This window comes from Hetaerina americana, unplaced genomic scaffold (genome assembly GCF_022747635.1).
Source record: "Hetaerina americana unplaced genomic scaffold, ioHetAmer1.1.p SCAF_122, whole genome shotgun sequence".
Lineage (NCBI taxonomy): Eukaryota > Metazoa > Arthropoda > Insecta > Odonata > Calopterygidae > Hetaerina > Hetaerina americana.
Window position 1 is genome coordinate 638,855 of NW_027286315.1, and position 22,581 is coordinate 661,435.

At 38.6% G+C, this 22,581-nt stretch overlaps 1 protein-coding gene across 1 annotated transcript in view; it reads right to left on the bottom strand.

Moving 5' to 3' along the window:
* Nucleotides 1–20,079, bottom strand: part of LOC139685956 (gamma-aminobutyric acid receptor alpha-like) — a 357,245-nt gene extending 337,166 nt beyond the window's left edge. The window contains exon 1 of the mRNA XM_071583091.1: nt 19,357–20,079. The gene's annotated coding sequence lies outside the window, so the exon portion shown is untranslated. The remainder of the gene's footprint in view (nt 1–19,356) is intronic.
* Between the last annotated feature and the right edge of the window lie 2,502 nt (nt 20,080–22,581).

Here is a 22,581-nt window from a genome sequence, read left to right on the forward strand (position 1 = left end):
ATAAAGTTGCCCGTGACTAAAACATGGCGATCTTAGATCAACACCACAAAACTTTAAAGACTGTCCCTGTGATTTATTAATGGTAATTGAAAAAGCTACCCGGACTGGAAACTGTAATCTTTTGAAGTTGAAGGGAAGATCAGTTGGGATTAGAGGTATCCGTGGAATAAAAATTATTTCACCTTTTCCTTTTCCAGTTAAAATGACTGCCTGGATTATATTTTTCATTAATTTTGTCGCACACAATCGTGTCCCATTGCAGAGTATTGGTGGATCTAAATTTCGCAATAAAATGATTGGAGATCCTACTTTAAGTATAAGGCGATGTTGTGGCAATCCAGCTGGATCAAGTGAATTTAGGAATTCCGTTGGATAATTGACGGCTTCGTCAGCATCCACTACGGTATCAACCGATTTATATTCAATCACGTCTCCTGGCAGCATGGCTAGTATCTCCTTGTTAATTTCATTAACATCATCGTTCTTAGGAGCAAGAATGGCTCTTTCTCGCAACCATTCTAAATTTTTATAATTTTGATTAACGTTAGGATAGACTGCTTGTATCATATCGCGGACAGTTTTCACCGATACACATAAATCTGATGACAATTTTATCATACCAGATGCTTCAATAACTAATCTATCTTCTCCAATCTCCAAAAGTTTATTTGCAAAATTTTGAGCATTCCCATCTCTTAAGAGGATTCGCATGTTTTGTTTAAGGCTAATTTCTTGGACGTGATTCCATAGAACAGAATGTTTTAAATAGGCATAAATTTCATCGGCTGGAGTCGAATTTGGAATGACAGGCAGAGTTTGACGGAAGTCTCCACACAGGAGTACCAGAGCTCCTCCCATTAAACTGCAGTTTCCTCTAAGATCTTGAAGTGTTGCGTTGAGGGCCTCAAGAGATTTTTTATGAGCCATCGTACACTCATCCCATACTATCAATTTACATTCTATAAGAACTTGTGCCTGGCCGCTTGTTTTATTTATATGACATGTGGGATTTTCTTGTCGGGAAATATTAAGTGGCAACTTAAGGGCAGAGTGGGCTGTTCTTCCTCCTTCCATTAATGTCGCTGCAATACCTGAAGATGCAACGGCTAGAGCAATTTCTCCATGAACCCTGATTTCAGCGAGAACTAAATTAATTAAAAATGTTTTTCCCGTGCCACCAGCAGCATCAAGAAAAATGATACCTCCTTCTTGTTTATCTACTTGATCCATTATTGTTTCGTACGCGAATTTCTGATCTTCATTAAGAAGTGGCTTTTTATCCGCGATGTATGCTTCTAAGTCTAAGACATTGTAGCTAGTTTCACGTATATAATCTGGATAAAATACACCCTGTTGATCTTGTACAGGTGCAAAAAGACCGAGTTCCACTAAAGTCTTGTTAACCATGGTGATACACTTTTCCTCCAAAATAATCAAAGTTTTATTAAAAATGTCGGAGTTAAACGTAATATCCAATGTAGGATTTTCACTTCGAACTTTAGCCAGTATATCCTCACTCATTGATTCTTTATATTTTTCCCATATTGTTTTTGGGTTAGATGGATTACAGGAGGTTATTATGATGGCAAACAAAATTCGGATTTGTCCTGGAAGAGAAATCAAACTGGCCTCTCGCAATGAGTCATCCCAGTGTTGATCTCCTTCTAGCAACCCTAAATTCTGGCTAGCTTCTCTGAATGTCTCACATATTTCTCCGTTTACCGTTCTTAATTCTGCAAATGAGCGAGGTCCTCTAATGGTATGTAGAAACATTTAAAAAAAATAACATTCGGCGTTACATACATACATACACTCTCCTTTATATATATAGATATATCTAAACTTGAAGTTATATCAGATCACATTGTGTGTCGAAGCTAGGCAATTGGCGACACACGCCTATACTACAATATACCATATGCCAATATTATTATGACATATTCGGTGACATCGTAAATTCTGGTATGATAGTATGCTTGGAGAATATGCATATTGAAGAAAGCATCAAGTACGGCATACCGTCCGCTCCAAACGGGTTTATTGTGTCCTTCGTAAAAGTTCAAATTTAAAGTAGTAGAGTGTTTTATTAAACCTTATGCAGTGAGCAATTCAATACACAATAGCTTTTAATATAGTTTAGATTCTTGGTTAAAGGTTAGACACATTATTTTCAAAAACTATAATTAAAAACAAATATTTTTGTTATTCACTTTTAAAACAGTTTTACTCAAACCGCATAAAAAATGTGTTCGCGCAGGACGATGATTTTACTCTAGTCAGTTTGTATTTCATTTTGAGTAGAATATTTTAAAAGGGAATAAGAGGTAGAAAAATCAATTAATAGACAGCTTATAACCGCGTGGTAAAGTTTTTATCGTCATGTAAGGGAGACTTTCTAACTAAAATGTATTTTTTTAGCTCTCCATTAACATAACATCGTTAATTCTTTGACATTTTGCCATTTTTATAATTTACATTATGACCGAAAGGTTGTCCTTGTTTTTCTATTATTCTGTAAAAAAACAAGTTTAAATTATCCTTTTTTTCTCTCAAATTGCATAGCGTTTAATGACAGTTAATTGATGGGAACAATATTGCAATTCAGAACAAATGAAGCATCTTAAATCATAAACAAATATGTTTATTAAAATTAAATTAAAAAATATATTTAACTCCATGAATAAAAATTTATGCTATCAAAAGTTTTTATTTAGAAGCTCGATGAGTATTTGAAGCTCACTTTGAGTGTTTACTTTAATATTTTCCTTATTAATCTGTTACATCTCCTAATTGCCATAATTTTATCTAATTTCTTTGCTTATTCCTTCGATTCAATATTGCGTTGCGGTAGACGGAATTCATTTAATGTCGTAGTCCATGCGTTAAAATAGCAGCTACCGTAATAAATAGGATGACAAAGTTTTAGAAAGTTTTGGGTGTAATTTGAATGGTTAAAGCCACAGAAGCTTTTTCACGTGTTCATTCTACAAAATCCATGACTCTTAGAAATGTGCGTGTGTGTGTGTGTGTGTATGTGTGTATATATACATATATATATATATATATATATATATATATATATATATATATATATATATATATATATATATATATACACACACGAGGGTCATCCGGAAAGTAGTACCCGTTCGTGAAATAAAGACACAAAAGTAAATATTAACAAACATAAAAAATTTTATTTGAAAGAGGATACTTTAAACTACTTCTCAACATAATCTCCAAGCAAATTAAGGCATTTGTCATAACGTGTGACAAGTTTCTGTATTCCTGCTGCATAGTCCTTCGCCGCCAGCTCATTGAGATACGCGAGGGACCCATCTTGCACAAATTTTTGCATAATGCAGATGGTGTTTAACAATTTCATGAACAATTGTTCGAGAAACATTGGGAAAATGCTCACAGATGTCATCAATTGTGACGCGCCGATCGTTCCTCACGAATTCGTCAACTGAGCTCACCAGTTGGTCTGTAATGACAGACGGTCTCTCCGAACGCTCATCGTCGTGTGTGTTCCCCCTCCCCATGTTGAAGTTGCGACACCACCGCCGAACAGACGACTCGTCCATTACATTGTCTCCATACACCTCCTTTAATTGGCGATGAATATCACATGGGCGAACGTTTCTTGCATTGAGGAATTTAATCACTGCCCTCACTTCACAACTGGCAGCGTTCTCAATTTTTTTAAACATTGTAAACAATCACAGAAACAACACAGGCAATGCTAGCGTCACGCAACTTGGCTCAGAGAAGGCAGACAAGCCACTGAAGCTATCTGACCTCGTCCAGCGGCTACTCGCGTCGTCAGCACTTCATGCGGCACGAACGGGTACTACTTTCCGGATGACCCTCGTACTTTTCCAGAGAATTTATTTTGAGGTAGAACGCGTTTCACCAACTTGCTTCTTCATTAAGGACAAATTTAATTTGCTATCAGAACTGGAATACGAGTACACTTGTATATGCTTAGAACAGAGAGAAGGGGGTAACTCTACCCTGAGCGTATATATTTCAGTGCTGAATGTAAATGAATCAATGATACTCCTCTGAACAATCAAAATTATTACTTATTAATGCATTTACCTTCCTTTATCCTTTAATTTGGCTTACTCCAATTATTTTACCATTATCTGACGAACCGTGAAAATAACCTTGCTTCCCAATTAGGTGTTCAAAAGGAGGCTGAACACAATATTTAAACTTTCGTCCCATGTTACTACCAGCTCCCTCTGCAATTTATTCACAAGAACGATATTTACGCGCCTTAATACCCAGTAATTACCTTTCTAATTTCAAGCAGGCAATGCTAGCGTCACGCAACTTGGCTCAGAGAAGGCAGACAAGCCACTGAAGCTATCTGACCTCGTCCAGCGGCTACTCGCGTCGTCAGCACTTCATGCGGCACGAACGGGTACTACTTTCCGGATGACCCTCGTGTGTGTGTGTGTGTGTGTGTGTGTGTATATATATAAACACATATATGCATACATACACACACACACAAATATAGAGAACATATACCTGTATATTGTAAGTGACATTGAAATACTATTCCGATAAAAAATAACGTTGAATTGCAAAAAGAACCCTAGAATATATCTCACATTGTCTTCCTATGCGAAGGTGTGGATAGGGATGACCATTAATAGCAAACAGATTTAATTTACATCGATACGACCCCTTGCCACACGCCCTCGCTGTAGCTTTCGGGGTATTTTGTGCAAGGAAATGATTTGTTGTTGACTAATTCTATTTTTATGAATTTAAAGTCCCCATTAATGGAAAACAGGGTCTGGGTCTGTCCCTTTTTGTCGTCATTTTTTTTCGTGACGTCCAGGACACACATCATTGGATCTGCGTGCTCCTTTAACACGTCCTTCCGTGGAAAGACATGACGACGGTTCGCCGTTCTCTGCCTTATCTCGCGCTGCCTCGTCACGTCCCTTAAGTGGACGGGGGTGAAGACTTTAGCGAAACAGATGACGGTGCAGGAAAGAGGAGATTCCAGTGACATCAAGATGGATTGAGGAGGTGACGACGACAAGCCCGTGAATCGGTGGACAGGGAAACCCCAATTTTCCCTTTCTCTTTCTCCGTGTCGCATGCAACTATGCGCAAGCCTCAGCGTCTCCACGGATGAAGAAACTCAAGAGACAGGACAGATCTATTTTTCGGATCACTGTGAGAGTTTGTAGTTTACAAAAAACGAGAATACTGAAAAGGGAGTAAGATGGATGGAAGGATTTTTATAGCCCAATGTGAGACGCAACCAAAATAGATTTTTATAGGTAAAATTAAGAGATTTTATATTCAAAGATAAAAATATAATATCGAATGTGTGGAAAAAGGTAGACTCGCGAATTTTCATGTAGGAATTGTTCTTTTCTCATTAAAATAGGTAAAAAACTAATACAAATGAAAAAATGAGTCCTCTTGCTGTTATAATGGAAGCTGCATTGCATTTATTGAATTTCTTAACTATTGCCAGTCCTCAACAGTTAGTAGGCGGATTCTGCGCGTGTTGATGGTATTAAAAATAGTGGTAAACTTTTATTATCGGTTTCATGACTCACAGAAATCAAATAAAAGCCTCAAGCGACGGCAAGGCTTTCGCCCAGGCTAATATTTCATTAGTATTTTTATTAGTTGTCCAATCCGTTTCAGGGTTCATTTTAGAGATCATTTCAAAACAATATTTTGGAGCCTTTTATGGCCTTTCGTCAAATATGGCTATATGATCAAGGGTAAATTTTAGTCATACTCTTTCTAAGACGTGATCAAAAATCCTTATCACTTCAATACTGCGATATCTTTGACAATGACGCAAGAAATGTTCATCTTAGGACTGCCTTTCATTATAATTACCCCAGAAAACCCTCCAGCCCCCCACACAATTAATCTATATATATCTCAATCATTTAATTTTGTACCCCTCCATTCATAACCAATTAATTGGTCGTAAAAATACATGTCTCATTTAATAATGCCTCCGTAATGGAAGGCACGACAAGAAGAAATAACTCAGGCAGTACCAATATGTATGCAAGTTGAAAATAACTATTCAGTTAAGAGTTTTGAATGCTTCTGGACTCTCCATGCAACCTAATTTGCGACTTATAAATGTGAGAGTAAGTTATAGTGATTTTTTTGTAAATGTAGTCGTCTCTAAACCAGTTTGCAAAATGATGGAAAATATAATAACTTCAGAACAATCAATGCAATTACCGGTACATCAAATATTCTGCCAGGGAGAATATACATTGGATTGAAGAAAAACGATTACTTTTTAATTTTAAAGTAAGACCTACTTAAATTTTTCCAAAATTAGAGGAGCTATAGAATGCACTTGAGCCCATAGAAGATATGGTATTAAACACACGGTAATCATGACGTGGGATACAACTTGTGGACTATATACACCTAACTATAATGTCAAAGAAGAAATATCAGAAAAGGATATTGTCCACTGTGGAAAAGGGAATGAAAGGGTACGATCACGTGGTAAACAAGTTTGAAACTAATGCATGGGTCTGCCATGAAAATAGGAATCTTGATTTTAGAATTAGAAAATACACACTGGTACATGCAGAAGAGTTTCCTAATCAGATAGAAGGATCATTATTGACGGAAGAAGCAAGATGGATATGGGATAGGTAAGGCGAAAAGGAATAGAGAATAAAGCCTTCTAACGGAAAGAAAATCTCCCAATGGAATTCAGTGCTAGCGCATCCATTAAGAAGCTATACGTTAAATCTTATACATGGAGTCTTACCTCCGCAGATAAAAGACTTGGAGGATGCTGGTGGTGCAGAAAAGAATGTTGGAGTCGATAATATTGTGGTATCACAGAAATTTGCTAGCGATGAAATGGCTGTGCTAAGTAACAAATAAAGAAGTGCTTAGGAGAATAGACGCCTATGGAGGTAAATAACGAAAGAAGGAATTAACATAAAAAGACATAATAGCTTAGCTAAAGATTATAACTAAGGAACGCAAGTAAAGGAGAAAAATTACGGAGGATAGTCTATGGATGAATTGCGAGAAATTGGAAACGGAAAACGTGGATTCAAGGAGATATGACGGGATGTAAAGATCGGGAGATTGGAATAGTTATTAGATCGAAGATCTCCCACAAACATCCTTTGATATATAATAACCCGTAAGTAAGATGATGATATTGAAATCTTCATCTTCCCTAATTAGGTAATTAATCCAGCAAGCAATTTGGAAGCATACAGGTATTTCCTATTTTAAGATGTGTATCTATTTAACTTTATTGCTGATTTGTCAGAGACACATAATTAGAAAGACGATAAAAAATGTTTATCAATATCTAATTTATCACCCGAAATTTGCGTACAATCGGAGAGTGTCCTTCAATTAATGCTAAAAACGGATGAAAATTTTAATAATTCATGATTAATACTAGATAAATATTTTCACTGTCTAAACTTTGAAATCGAATTTCAACAGCAAAATTGCTTAACTTCACCGAAACTTTGTGGTATAATTAAACTTCAAGGTACTTGTATAGGCAAAATTCTGATTTCGTCATTAATTTTATTACATACCATCATATTTCATTGGGATCGAATTTAAATATAGTGATACTTCTAAATCCCTTTGAGTAATCTCGTAAAGACCTCACAAGTGCTCTGTTATCATGAAAACAGTTTCTCATTATCAAACTCATGTGTCATCAAGATTTTGTAGTTTCCATAAATTAGGTATGAATCACACTATGAAATTCATATATCCTTGGAATATCGCTTCCATTTCCGAAAAATTTCGCCAAGTTAATTATACGTGCTTAATATATGTTCATAAATAAACGAGTATCGTGACGTATCGTGGCTAGTTTTGAAAATTTCTCAGACTCAAGTGAAAAGAGGAGGAAAAAGGAGCACATTAATGAAGTCCATTCTAAATCCAGCCTAGCCACTTTTCCATTTGTAATTTTTTATGTGCATTCTGATATTTCAAGTTGGATGCCAACCCACTATTCCCACCATCGATTCTGCGGAGTTCTACTCGTTATTCTATCCAACTTGTTAACATTTACTATTTGTAGGTAAGTGAGCACGCAATGATTATACATTCACTTATTGTGTTTTTCGTTCGCTTAATAAAGGATTAATGGGCAAAAAACATCATGCATGGCAAATATTTACTGGAAATATATTAAAATAATTGTTTGACCTCCCTGATTATATAGCGAGTTTGTTTGATTCTGCAAGTAATTGGTTTATCTTCTTCTGCAATATAAATTAAATTAATTTGGCAAAATCTTGGCACAATCTGAATTGTTTTCTCCTTCAAGTGTAGTTGTTTGTGGCTTGTTCCATTTAAATCCCCATTTTGGTTCTCCTCCGGCGTAATCAACCAAGAAATCATTTTTTTATTTGTCACTGTGCGATAACCAAAAACAATGTAAATATTCCAATGTGAACAACGTTTAGGAGCCAGCTTGCATTCAAAAATTTCTCTTTTGAAGAAGATGTGCGCATCCATAAGCATGTAGTGCCTCTGTTTAGGATGGCTTGTTGTGAGGCGGTCGGAAAAGAAAGAGAGATAAATGTCGGAGAGAATGATGAGAGTCAAGAACAGACGAGGAGCTAGGGAATGTTTATGAAAGAGCTGGAAGGGCTGGGAAGGAGGGAAGAGGAAGGGAGGGCGAAGGAAGTGAGGTCACTGGGACTTCGCTGAATCGAGTAGGGGGAGGGAGACGAGAGGAGAATAAAAGAATGGCACGAATTCCGTTTGTTATTCCGAATAAATCAGCCGAGATGATGAATTTACGAATGTAAACGCTCTTGTTTTCTGCTTCGCCCGTGTGTTTTCCGCTGGTTTAGTCCGGGACCATTTGGTCCTTCACTAATGTTAATTTCATAGAGATGTTTCTCCATGATTATAATGGCACCGGATGACCGGCTTATTCTTTGTCTTCAACTTGGTCGATGAATGAAGATAGAATACTTGAAGGCAGTGGATTTGAAAATGAGAAATTGATAATTTTTTTATCTCGTTGGAAGCTTCCGTTAAGGAATTAGTTAAAGATGAATTGCATTACCTCAGTCTTACTTAACATTTAGTACAGATTTAATTAATGAACGCTTTTTTACTGCAAATTTGAATTGAATATCACGGTTAGTATGCTCATTTTTTTTTAATTGAAGCGAATATGTGAGAGATAATGAACATGCCGCCCCTGCGTCTTTCTAATTGAAAAAATAATTGGGTTAATTATATTTATTACAGCATTAATTAAGGTTTCAACTGTTATTACTGATTGATTACATAGTTCATGGTTTCTTCTTCTTCAGTGTAAGAACTGATTGACTTCTATTCCCCGCACTTTATTGATAAATAAACGTCGGCACCACTAATTGTGAAACATTTCTATTTTCATCGTCATCCTTTCTTGTCCCAACAAATCCAAAAAAGCCAATTCTGGACGCCTTCGATGACGTTTGATGACGTCTCTGTCATCAAAGTCTTTCCTCCTTGTTTAAGATTATTTTTCTCATGCAAATTCATCTTCTAATGTACCTATGACCTTGACTTTTGGCCCAAAACACTCACGAGATAGGTGAACTGTTCCACTTGTTCTACTTCATGAGCACCACATTAATATCATCTTAACTTAGCATTTCTCTTTCTAGAAAACCGCATAACCTTTGTTATATTTATTTTAAATTTAATATAAAAATTTCTAATTCTCACGGTGCTCAATGCATGTAATTTAAAAACACTGCTCCATTAATTGCATAACCATTACCCGTATGCAATAATTACAAAGAGTGATAAATTGATATGTCAATTAGGTAACCCAGCCACAAATAACAATTAAGTTTATTTCCTCCACAAAAACTCAGAAGTCACAAGTTAAGCAAATTTAAATATTATTGTATGTATTTATTTCAATAAATTAATACAATAATTCAATATTAAGGCGTTCAATTTAAGTCTTCGTCTAAGGTCCCTAAATACGAACAAATGAGTCAAGCAGTGTCATTTATTTAAAGGGAGTAAATCATAAACACATACAATCCTCGCGCATTTTATATTCCATACCACAGCTTTAAATTTTAATCCAAGTAAGATCGCCATTGTCTTTAGGTCTTGAACCAAGTGAAATATTGGAAATGATTATTGAACTGTAACTCAATACAGACGGTCTACAGTGAGAAGTCCATGTTATGCATCGATAGTGAGTGAGAATTATCGCTGCTATGTGTTTAAAGGTATTATCCAGCTTAAATTCTATTTTCCCGAACGACTTGTAAGTTTGCGGCCAGGAATTATTGCACTGCAAGAGGGAACGACTAGGGTCGTTAATGAGAGTTTATACCGATTCAAACGCAAAAGTGAAGCCAACCGTGAGCTTGTTGAGTGCAACGCATGAGTCAGAACAGAATGGGGCAACACTCTAGGAATCTCAAAATCCTGCGCACAAGTAAAGACATGCGATCAAACATGAGTTATTTCAAAGGCACAAAAATATCCCCGTATATTAAATATACCGCAGGGAAGTAAGATACAGCGGGTAGCTAACTAAATGCACCTCGATGACTTGAATCCCTCTCCCATTCTCTTAGAATCATTAAAATGAGATAAGGAAAAGCTATCGGTGGAAAATTGCACAAAAACCAAAATTTGACATTGCAGTGTTTTTCATTTGAAGTGTAGAAATCGTTCAGCGTAATGCATGAAAAGAAATTAGCCAATTTAACACAATGGACCACACAGCGTTTGGATTGTTTATTCCTACGTTATAGATAAAGTTTCAGAAAAGACCGTGGAAAGCTTCTAATATTAATTCTATACGGCAAAATTTGATTAGAGCTATCTTTAAATCACGCTAGTTTGGCAGCCTATTTCACAGAGAATACGTTCCGATATTGATAAAGAAATTAAAATGGGTATATCTGCTTGTATATACAAGTAGAGGTAGCGAGTTAAGATAAATATTGATAGACTTTGCGGTTTTTGGAATGTTTAAAAAGAAATATAGGCGAAGATCTGCATAAAATGTTGTCTCATTGCTCTTTGAGTTGATAGGTATTTTTTTCTAAGGTAAGCAAACAAATTAATCTTGTTACCCTGCCTACCGTTGATCACCAAAGCCGTCGGAAAATCACGGAAATAAATGAAAATTATGAAACCCACTTGTACTCAGGCAGGCAGTCGAACGCTTGTTAGCTGATTGCCACCCTAAATCTCATTAATAACTTTACTCTCTCGAAAGGCGTCTCTAATACAGAGTCGCTAGAGTTGCCATTGTTTAGCTCAATGGAGTGAAGAGACGAGGTTAAAGCCGAAGAACTCATTGTCTGGGAAAGGTTTCCTAATCATTTGTTTAACTAAAATTAGTTGAACCATTAACAATAAGTATTGAATATTTAAAAAATATATATATAATTAATAAAAAATATATATTACGAGTACATTGTTGATATTATATGTTGATAATTAAGGTCTAATTTGAATTTATTTTATTCAAAGTTTATTTAAATCCTTTTAAAAAATGTCGTTATAGCTAGAAACACGAACGAGGAGGATCTAATTACAATAAGAATTAAAATATCTTAACATGATTTCCCCTAAAGGTCTCCTTCGTAACAGATATTTTTGCTTATGGTCCTGCTTCGTGAATTACTCTTTCCTCTTCCTCCTTGCTTGACTAAGATTCTTGCTTCCGCTTTCCGCTTCAAATAGCCTGCCGCTTCAAAATCTCCATTCAAAATAAGACCCCATATTCTAAAAAACAATAGGAGGCTCTTTAAGGTTCTAAAATCTCCTGATTATTTGTTTTCTGACAAACTGCATGACCGAGAGACTTGAAACATACATTGTATTTTACTTCTCAACATTATCTCCCTGTAGACGTGAGCATTTTTCATTACTTAGTGTCCATGATTACTTAACTGCCAAAAGGTTTGTTCTGTCAAGGTTCCTTTTTTCCTTCTGAAAAAAATGGCTATTTAGGTGCACGATGATCGGCCTCTTTGATCTCTCGCAACCATAAGAGCACTCAATCTCGTTTAAGACATCATTACTGCGTGTTTTTCTTAATTGACGATGAATATTGATCGCTTTTTTAAACCGTGAAAAGTTAGAAGTGCATACATATTTACTCGCTGTTTTTTTTACACTAACGTCGTCATTTGACGATTTGAAAACGCTTCTTATGCTAGCTTCAGGTATTCGAAACCTGTTCACTCTCATTTACAGTAATTTATGTATTGTAATCATAAATACCGTCCACGTAATTGAATCTCAGCTGCATCTTTTGACCAAGTTTCTGTCCCGAGAAAAAAATGGGGTTACCTGAGAACTTGAACGAACCTCTAACCTACCATATCTTCTCCTCGCCCGTAAGCCTAATGTGTATATTTTAATTATGTAGTTTAGCATAGAAGAATATTTTCATGTCACCGCAGGGCTTATTAATACGATCACACGAATATTATTCCATGGGCTAGTTATCGAACAGAATTAATTTTCTTACTTTGTCTCCAGGGTACGTGTTACAAATTTAATTGAAGTGGGCACTCAAAGTAAGATGGATATACAAAACAGATCCCCAGTAATCATCAAATCAAAGGTATTCCATTTTATCAAGTACTCGCCCCATTGTTAGTGTTTCCTTTTATATTCTTGATTCCACTGTTAATGACGGGGGTGTGTTTGGGGGTAAGAGGGAGGGGAGTGAGAGGGATGCAGGAAAAAATATAGTTTGGGAGGAAGGAAAAATTGGGGAAGGGGGATGATTGGGGAGGTGAGGGGGGCGATGGGAAGTTTCTCCTGGGAGAAGGGTTGGAGCCAGAAAGGACGTCTTATAGTGGAAACCCCGTTTCGAATATTTTTTTATCTTCTCTCTCGCTACCCCATGAATATTGAGACACGGACCGAATAATGACGAAAGCGGAAACATTTCAAGGGCCGGATGGTCCTTTTATCTTTTAATGAGTGGCAAAATGTAGGTTCCTTGAATGGGAAATCGCAGAGAGAGGACAAAAAGTTTTGGAGGGAGAGCGAATTGCATGTAGCTCACATAACACGCAATTCTTAATTAATCTAGCGCACAATGACGTTTTCCTCTCCCGGGCCGTATTCACGCAGACTCGCTCTCCGAAATGGTATTCATCCCTCATAATGTTTCAAAATGTAGCCCTTTCGCAAACAATCGATATTTCTGGGATCCGGATTTCATTTAATCAATCCTTGAAATCCACACCAGAGCGTTCGATAATAGCAATCCCTGATTAGTTGTGAAGGATATTCTTTTAAATAAAAAATACTCCACCCACCCACAAGATATAATGCAATTTGTGCAATATCTTAATTAATTCATTTATCCTAGAGATTTCATTCAAGCCAGAAATCGTGTATCACACTAGGTTTCTATGACAAACAAAGCTGTTTAAATATCAATTGCAGAATTTTGATCTGCTGTGGTTCATATTAGTGTTTCTTTGACATGGATATCATTGCCAATCTGAACATAACACAAACCTATCAGTTTAAACAGTTCTAGGATCACTCGTTACTTCAGCGTAATCCTACAAAAATGAGAAAATTGTAGGTGTATGAAAATATATTGGAGATGACCTCCCAAGAGAATAAATTTTGAAGTGTAATACCTATCAAAAGTTAGAAAGTATTTTTATGCCTATCAAGTGTTAGAAAGTATTTTGCTCAGAAAGTTGAAAATTCTTTTTTTTAATGATTTGGGTTTACGTTGTAATATTGCATGGCTATTTTTTGTTTTTTTAAATGTATATACATATATTGATATAATAGTTTTGGCAGTTCCCCATTTTCACACAGGCATATTTTAGCCATCAATTCGACAGTTATAACGTTACATTCAATGATAAAGAATAGATTTCAAATGAGAAAAGTTAAAGAAAACTTACGCGAAACAGGTATTTAACCATATTACATTTGATATTCACCCTTTAAATATAATGCTAATAAATAAATTATGCGTAAAGGTAATCTTTATGTGCTCCAATTTCATTACGATCGCCGATTTTCAATTAATCGTGATATTCCACCATATCATGCCTGAAACGTCTCTTTTTTCTTTAATCGACGAAAGCTAAGTTATATATAAATGGGTACTAATTGCGTGTCATTGTAATTTACAAAAGGATAGTTACTGTAATTAATACTACATTGACTTTTGTATAAATAAATTGGCTCGTATTTTTAGTTTCACACCTGAGATCAGTGTCAAGGAGAAAGGGTCAAAGATCATTAATTTTACCTTTGACTGCACATTAGCGATTAACTCCACCTTTCAATAACCGTAGTGGTATTTGTGACTTTCTTTGAATTTTTCAAATATTTCACGTGTATATTGCATGTTTAACGTGTGAAATTTCTGCGTGGACTTGGTAGGGAAAGGGAAGGCACATTAGACATGAAGAGAGGAAGGAAATATTACGGCATTGAAGAAGAATTTCTTGCCGTGTTAAACTTCAGAGTTTGTGTTTTCGAAGACTAAGAAAGCTATTCCGATTTAATTTATTTTATTGTAATGGCGTGAATATAGTTATATTCTCTGAGCTATTGAGAATAATATAATTAATATATCAAAATAAAAACTTTCCACGATGTCTTTTGAATTAAGCAAGCATAGAAATGATGAATGGGAATTACTTATTTTTGTTAATTAGAAATATTGACGAAACAATTAAGTTTGGTAGTTAGTCACAAAACCATGTTACAAAAGATTAATATATAAAGTGATTAAGATATATTAAGTCCTTAGTGATGACCTGCAGGTATAGAAAGATTAGCCAACGGGAAAGTACAGAATTACTCACCGGTGATAACAACGGGTGATAATGACAGAAGTGATTAGACTACTGTCAGATATTACTTGATATATAAAAACAAGTGGAAATAGAGTAAAGTCGCAAGTCATGTTGGGTCGATTTAATGATGTGGTGCCGAAAAGTAAAGCAGGAGAAGTACTGGTAATTTCGGAGCAGACGACTTGGGGGCAAAGGTCATTTGCGGGGAAAGGTGGGTAATTTGGTATAGACAGGATTTTCAGGCAATGTTGGAGGGGAGGGTGGAAAGAAGTATCGCGTCTACATTTCCCCTTCTGTATCAAAGAAAGACGCCCGAGGGGTCACACAATCTAACGTCCCATCCGACGGACGGCGTACTCCACTTAAAGTGCTCGCCAATAGGCACCGCAAGTACGGGATACGTCTGAATATTACCGTCACCCCCTTGGGATTCAAACCGCAGCCCTCGGGGTGGACATCCACTCTACATGACACTTGACCAACTCGATCCCCAAAAAAACAACGATTAATCCTTCTTCTAAACCCACCATTATAATATTGCAAATTTAATATATTTCTCGAAAACTATCCGCGACGGCGATACGAAACACGTTCTCCCCATTCAATCCTTAGATTAAAAATTAAATGGGAAAATTGAAATGTGTTCTATTCTCTCAGTTGTTTTACTTTTACCTTGTATCTACGCTTGTGGGATGATGTATTCCGAGAATTCGCCAACCTGTCTTGTAGTTTTCGTTAGATTCATGTGAGATTCATAGTCACAGAAATAATTATCTCTAAAGTAGGAATTTAAAGGCATGAGCGCCTACCCAAATGTTCTCCTTTACGACAGCTGGGAGAGAGTTAGGGGGTGATTGTGATTGAAAAATAATCGACTCACCATTTTTCCTCCTCCTTCCACAGCGGCTTCGACTCACATCCTCCCCTGAAACCCTCGTCATCTCTCAACCCCCACACCCCTCACCCACGGGAATAACACTTGGTCCCCCGCCCCCACACAGCATCCCTATCAGCCTTCCCACCCACGCTCCTCCCCCTGCTCGCCTCCGCCGACTCCTCCGTATCTCCACCTTTCATCTTACTCGATATCCACGATGCTCTAGACCACTCCACCCTCTCCGGCTCCACCCGCGATTCCGTCCCAAAGTCTCCCTTCTCCCCCCCTCCTCCCTAACCCTTCCCGCCGCGCCCTCTTCTATTATCCTAGCCCCACACCCACACGCGCTCACCCGACACATAATCCCCCCGGGTTGGATTTGACGGGTAAGTGCCGACGACGGCTTCTCACTGTGGAGGGCGTGGCCTCGAGTCCCGTTGAAGCGGTCTCGCTGAATTTCTTTCGCTCATGTTACACCCAACCGGTGAAGCTTTTACGAGGAGAGGAATAATCACAATAGGGGTCTATAGTAAGCATATTAAGTAACGATTGATGAAAACCTTGAATATGCATCATAGTTTTGCGAAAACGCGATTGCAGAAGGAAGATTATATGCGTGGATTCGACATTTTTAAGGAGTAGGTATGGAGAAGGATGGGAAAGGAAAAGTTGACGGAAAGGAAAACAAACTAATAAATGTTTGGCATGGTGGAGCAGGAGATACGACTGTTGTGAGAACTACAAAGGGAGAAAGTGAAGAAGATGAACAAAATTACCAAAATAGTCTTTTCTACGATATTAAAAAAAAATTAACGATCGGGCTTAGATGTACTGTATCATTTTCACTTGCCTTCTTCGTCAATTTCATGTTGAAGGTTTAGATGCACCATATCATCTTCCTATGAATATGATGCAGTGAATCTAAACCTGTTACCTTGAAGTTTATGTGTTGCGTTGAAATCTTTATCGGTAATACTTGTTCATGTGGTGGAAAATTACAATTATTCGGTCATTATGTCCCAATTCCACCATATCAGGTGAGCGCCAACCATATTTGTAACATGGTTGCGTTTTGATTGGCGATGCAATGTTAAAGAATTTGATGGAGTGGACGATGTTGAACCAGCGTCTTTTTGGGGAGGCAAAAGAATTTTGGACGAACTGAAGGGAAGCATGCGGCATTCGGAATTGAAGAAGAGTTATTTATAGTCTACTGCGGTAGATAGCCTTTTGCTAAAGGAGGCTTAAATATTTTGCAGTTTTTGGCCAATTATTCGTCCAACCTCACCAGTGGAATACCAACTACGTGATGACAAAAATCCGTCCGGTTTTTACTTCTTTTTTGGCTGGAAAGCCGAAATGGGTGGATCGGGAGACTTTTGGAAAGGTTTCTCTCCGTTTGGGCGAAGGTGGAAGCCTATGATATACTCGTAACTTCATCGGAGGAATACGAGTCGTCACCGTCAGTCTGATGTGCTCCAATCAGAATGATCCAAGATGACATTTTAAAATGCCATCTTGGCTAAGATACGTTGTTAAGCATTGGATTGATTCAGTTGCTTCTCCAACTCGATATGAAATATTCGAAGAGGTACTTCAAAAAGGATTAGATTTGCTGTTAATACCATCAGGAAATAACCAAAAAGGAACGGAAGTATTCTGACAATCGACGGGTTACTGGATCGGAAAGATAGGAATTCTGCTTGAAACAAAAAAGGTACGCAATTAATGCCTTCGTGCCCCGATTACATAACCTAAGATTCGTTTATTTAAGAAAATTGACAACCCTGAAAAACCAGGAATTGGGATAATAATGAATCTCTCATAACTTGAACATTTTTTAAATCAATCGTTAGCATCGTAAAATAATACATGTGACACATTTAGGAATGATGTTTAGAATTATTCATGGGCTTAAGAGGTTTCAATGCAAACTTACTCCTCGAGTGGAGACTATTCTCGGTTGACAATTATTATGTAAACTAGTAAGTAGGAACTGAAATACGAACATATGGATGCCATTGATTGCCCTAACTAAAGGATTTCTACATAAAGAAAACACTACTCAGCTGTATTTCCAGAAAAATGGATTATTTATTAGAAAAAAATATTGAAAGGAAATAGGAACTATGTATCATAACCAAAGTTGTATATTGTACATTAATATTTGCTGTGGTTTACCGGGTTAGCGTAAATTTTTGATGGACCCAGACAATACACACTTCTTTACTCCTGGTTAATATTACATAAAATATTCTTAATTTACATGTATATGTTGCAATTTCAGCCTTATTTATAATCAACAGCACCTATTTCTCATCGCTAAATCATTCTACAGTAAAGAGTAAAGTACGCTCGGAAAAGTGTGATAAAAATATGCCAGATTAGTATTCATCACATTGACCGGAGATGAAGACGCGATATAGACCCTCTTTTAAATGGCACTTGGAAAACAATAAGGGTGAATGAAGCGCACAGCTCTGTGGGTAGGATATTATACGGTCGAGTCCTTGGCACTTAACTTCAATATTAGATCAATGCAAACTACTGGTTCCGTTCTCCTTCCGTCTTCTCCTCGTCTGAATACAGATCTCCGATTAATTAACTGTACGCTAATTTCCGAATGGTGCAAATCGCCCGCGAGGTACGAGTCGATCGATTCTCGCAACAGATTCGCGCCATCAATATCACCGCATGCCCTTGAAATTCAGCTCGAAATATAATCGAGGATAGGATTAAAAAGACCGGGATTCGTTTTTTCGGAATTATTCTCGCACGCGCATTAAGAGATGGGGGATGCGGTCGAACGAAAACACGGGCGTACGGGTCGAAAAACGACTCGGGTCGGTTCAAATCGGTCGGAGAAACTTTTACGCGCGAGATGAAGGAAACGACACGGCCGTGATCTCGCTCTCTCTCTCGGTAAGGATACGTTCACGAGGAGTCACGAACCGCCTCCGTAATTCCGACCAAATATGTCGTAGTTCTCAACGGTTTTTGTCGAGGGTTCCCCATGATTTGCGGTTTTTTTTTTCTTTTGGGGTTTGGAGATTTTTACGGAGGGTATTTGGGGTGGAGGCTCGGAGGTTTCGCGAATGGGTTTGAGGGTGGAGACAGGAATGTCGGGGGAGGATGTGGGGGGGAGAGGTGTGGGCGTGGCGTTCGGTGGGGCGTGGCGGGGGAATGAGGAGAAACGATAGGAGGAGGGAGGGGTGACGTGGGTGGAGTTCCCGAGTTTAGCGTCGATGAGTTGCTTTCCGTCTCGAGTTCCGCTGAGGTCGATGCGGAGGATCCCACCGGTTGGTCTCCTTTTAGTCAGAGCGTTTGGTCCAGGGTATTTCATCGCAGCGTTAAGATCCACGTCTCGGAGACGTTTGAATAAATTTTTCGTGAGATTCAAACAACGTCTCTCCGGTCAAAGTTCGTAAAGATAAATGGATAAAATTCAAGATAATTGGTCGATCAAAATTTCCCTCCCTCCATCCAGTTGATTAAAAGTACAACTTTGGGAGTGGAATCTGAGAAAAAAATAAATCCTGAAACACAACTTTTATACCCACACGAGAAACATATGTACCGCGTTCACTGGTATAGACTGATCTAAGAATTTCAAGTAAGTATAATCATTACCTCGCGAGGGAATTCCGCACCGCGCAAAACTCCCAATGCCCTCTCTTCCGGTGATCCCCGTCTTCATGTCTCGCCCGTCATCAACACCTCTTCGACATCTTTGAGCCTCGCGAGGAGCCCAACACGAAACGTACAGAATGTCACCATCAGTGAGCTGATATCATTAGGCGTCATGACACTCGATTGAAAGTTGTTTTTGGGAAAATGTTTTTTTAAATTTTTTTCCCCAGTCGTTTCCACACCCTCCGCACACGCACACGAAATAGTTACGACACTCGCGAACACCGGATTTTTTTCCGGTGGCCTTGGAAAGAGATGGTGATTTCCGGTGAGTCCCGCTTCTCTCCACCCCTCTGGATGTGCCTGAATGGAGTGTCGGTCTCCGCAGGAGATGATCACGTGACGGCCATCCCGGGTACTCCGGCTTGAGTGGATCTTGGTGTGATGTCGCGTGTCGACTCAGCTCAGCGGTCTCCCGACCCCGAAACAACGGACAAACTCCGCAAAACTATTTGCCACTCAGCTCCGAGGTCTGATGTTGGTGGAGGGAACGTGTGGGTGTTTTGGAGTGGGGTTGGGTGGGGGGCAGAGGGAATAAAGGGGGGAAAATCGTTTTCCCACCCCTTATTCGGAGCGAGCCGCCTCCGTCTCTTCGCCCACCGCGTTTGTGTAAGTGGGGGGAGGTGTTGAAGAGGAGGAGTCTTTTAGCGCACCCGCGGAAACTCCTCCGGCAGCTACCCCTAGCGTCCCACCAACGGGGACCGGATAGTCAGTTACCTCCCTCCCGGTGTCCTCCGTCTTCCGTATTCGACCGACACGACCGCCAGCCACCTCCTCCTCCGCCTCTCCTCCCCACCGCTTGCGGCGCCACCACCGAGTGGGCCGAAACTCTTCCGACACACGGCCACGCGGTCCCAACTTCCCCCTAATCGTTCCAACGGGAAACTTTGTACCGCCCCGCACGTGTCAAGGCGCGTTTGATGAAGAGCAAGGGGTTCAGGGATATCTCCTCACTACCGTGTCCCTCCGCGCGACATCCCTCGGAATCCCACCCGCTTGGACACTCCCGTGTGGGGAAGTTCGAAAGCGGGGCGCAGGGTTGAGCTTGTAAATACCCTCCCCCCCTTCTTCGTAAGTTGGCGGGATTTTCCCGTCAACCGTTTGGCTCCCTGGCGTCCCGGCGCCTCGCTTGATGGACCGCTGGGACGAGGACGAACATCCCGCCCAGAGCGACCGGCTGAGGAGGTAGGAGGCGATGGGGGCGGCGCCTAACGGGCAGGCGCCGAACTCGAGGCGCAGCCAACCCTCTCCTCCACTTACCCCCGTCACCATACCATCCACCCCCTCCACCACCTCCCTCCATCTCCCCCACCCCCGAAACCCCCTCGCCCACACGGCGCCCTCGTCCCCTCCTTCCCCCTCCCCGCGGTGCCGCTCCTTCAACCCTCCCGTTCTGCATCTTTCGACCGTCTGTGCCGTTATTGCTGCTGTTCAAAGCCCCCCAACTTTTGCTCCCCTCCTCCCTTTGTTTGACGCTCTTTCTCTCGTCGCGGATTTGCACAGCCGCGCTCCGTGAAAAGTGCCGCGAGACGGATTTCCCACGGCTCCAAGGGTATCCCTCTCTTTCTCTCTCTCTCTCTCTCTCGCACTTTCCCTCAATCCCTTACTCTCTCACTACAAAACCATTCCTACTTATGATCCGCACGTAATTTCAACTTGGGGAGCGAAACCAAAGGCAAAGGTTGTTTACTGACTGGATTTGGAATTGAAGCGAACGATTACACTTGGAAATTCATTAATTTCTCATGTTTTAAATTTTTTCCTACACTAGAAGAGAGTTATCCAGCCTAGAGATGGCACGGGGTTCGGGAACTGGCCTTCCGAGGATTTGCTCCTTTCCCACCAATCTCTCTCAGCTTATACTGCAGTTCGTGAAATCCAATATTATTGCGGTTCTTCCTAAATAGTAGCAATGAATCGAATATTAAAGTGCATTTTCTAGCTTATATTGAAATTTCATTTAATAAAGTATAATAAAAATTCTTTCTTTGGTATTCATTATAGACAGTTTTTAAAATTTTTAAATTCTAATATAATCTTAGTATTTTTATGATATTAATATAATTTCATTGAAGAATTAATTATAAATGAAATTTACCAGTTAATAAAGGACTACACCAATCGAAAATATTTTTCATGGAAAATTTTAGGTAACTTAAATGCCTGAAACATTGGAAAAAACATATTTAAACACTTGGATTATTTTTCAAATATTTTATCTCTGATTTTTACAAAGTTAAGAGCTTAAATTTCTAGCTTTCTCCATTAGGTTGTCTGAGTATACAACATTGATCTATTCTTATAACTTTTCCGTTCAGTTTTTAAGGATTTTAAATGCTGGAGATCTGATAAATAAAATTAAGACATTTAAGTTTGCCTCTCAGGAATTTTTTATCAATATCAAAATACAAGGCTTGTTTAAAATGGAATACGCCAAAGATAATCGGATAAATAGAGTTGTTTTACTCTTTATTATTCAATGAGAGCCATTCAATAGGCAATCTTTTATTTATTCTAAGAAAGCTACCTATAAGAGTTGGTGATAAACGTATATCATTCCAAAAGTCATCCCTGTCCTCTGAAAAGATGCGACAGAATCTCATCAATATTTGAAAATTTTTGCGGTGCATAAATTTGTATATGTTTTTAATTGCAAGCAGTTAATGACAAATATTTGTAGCAACTATTGAAGTAATTAAATAAATCAAAACTTGTTGAAAGAAAAAAATCTATTTTACTTCATAAAATGCACAATTCGGAAATATAATCTAAATATTCTGCATACATATTCCTTAATAAATTTCCTATGTAAGGTCAGCCTAAGAAATTAAACGGCGTTTCGCATGGGGAATGTAACCTTTGATATTTTTGATTCCCTTTGCTTCCATTGCACACTCACAGGCCTGTGTAGAGTCTGGTTTGAATTATTCAATCATTAATAGCATAATAGCTGAACGAATAAAATTTTTAAATTACGTCAAGTTCCTCAACCAGGATTATCAATCTTAGGATTGGTTTGTAGCAGCTCTACAAACTATACTGATCCCTGCAAATCTTATGAAACATGTGTTCCCTCAAAGCTCGCTGAACGGAAAATTTTCAAAACCTGGGTATCATATATATAAAAAGGTTAAACTAACCGAAAGCAAAACAAGCTAGTAAGTG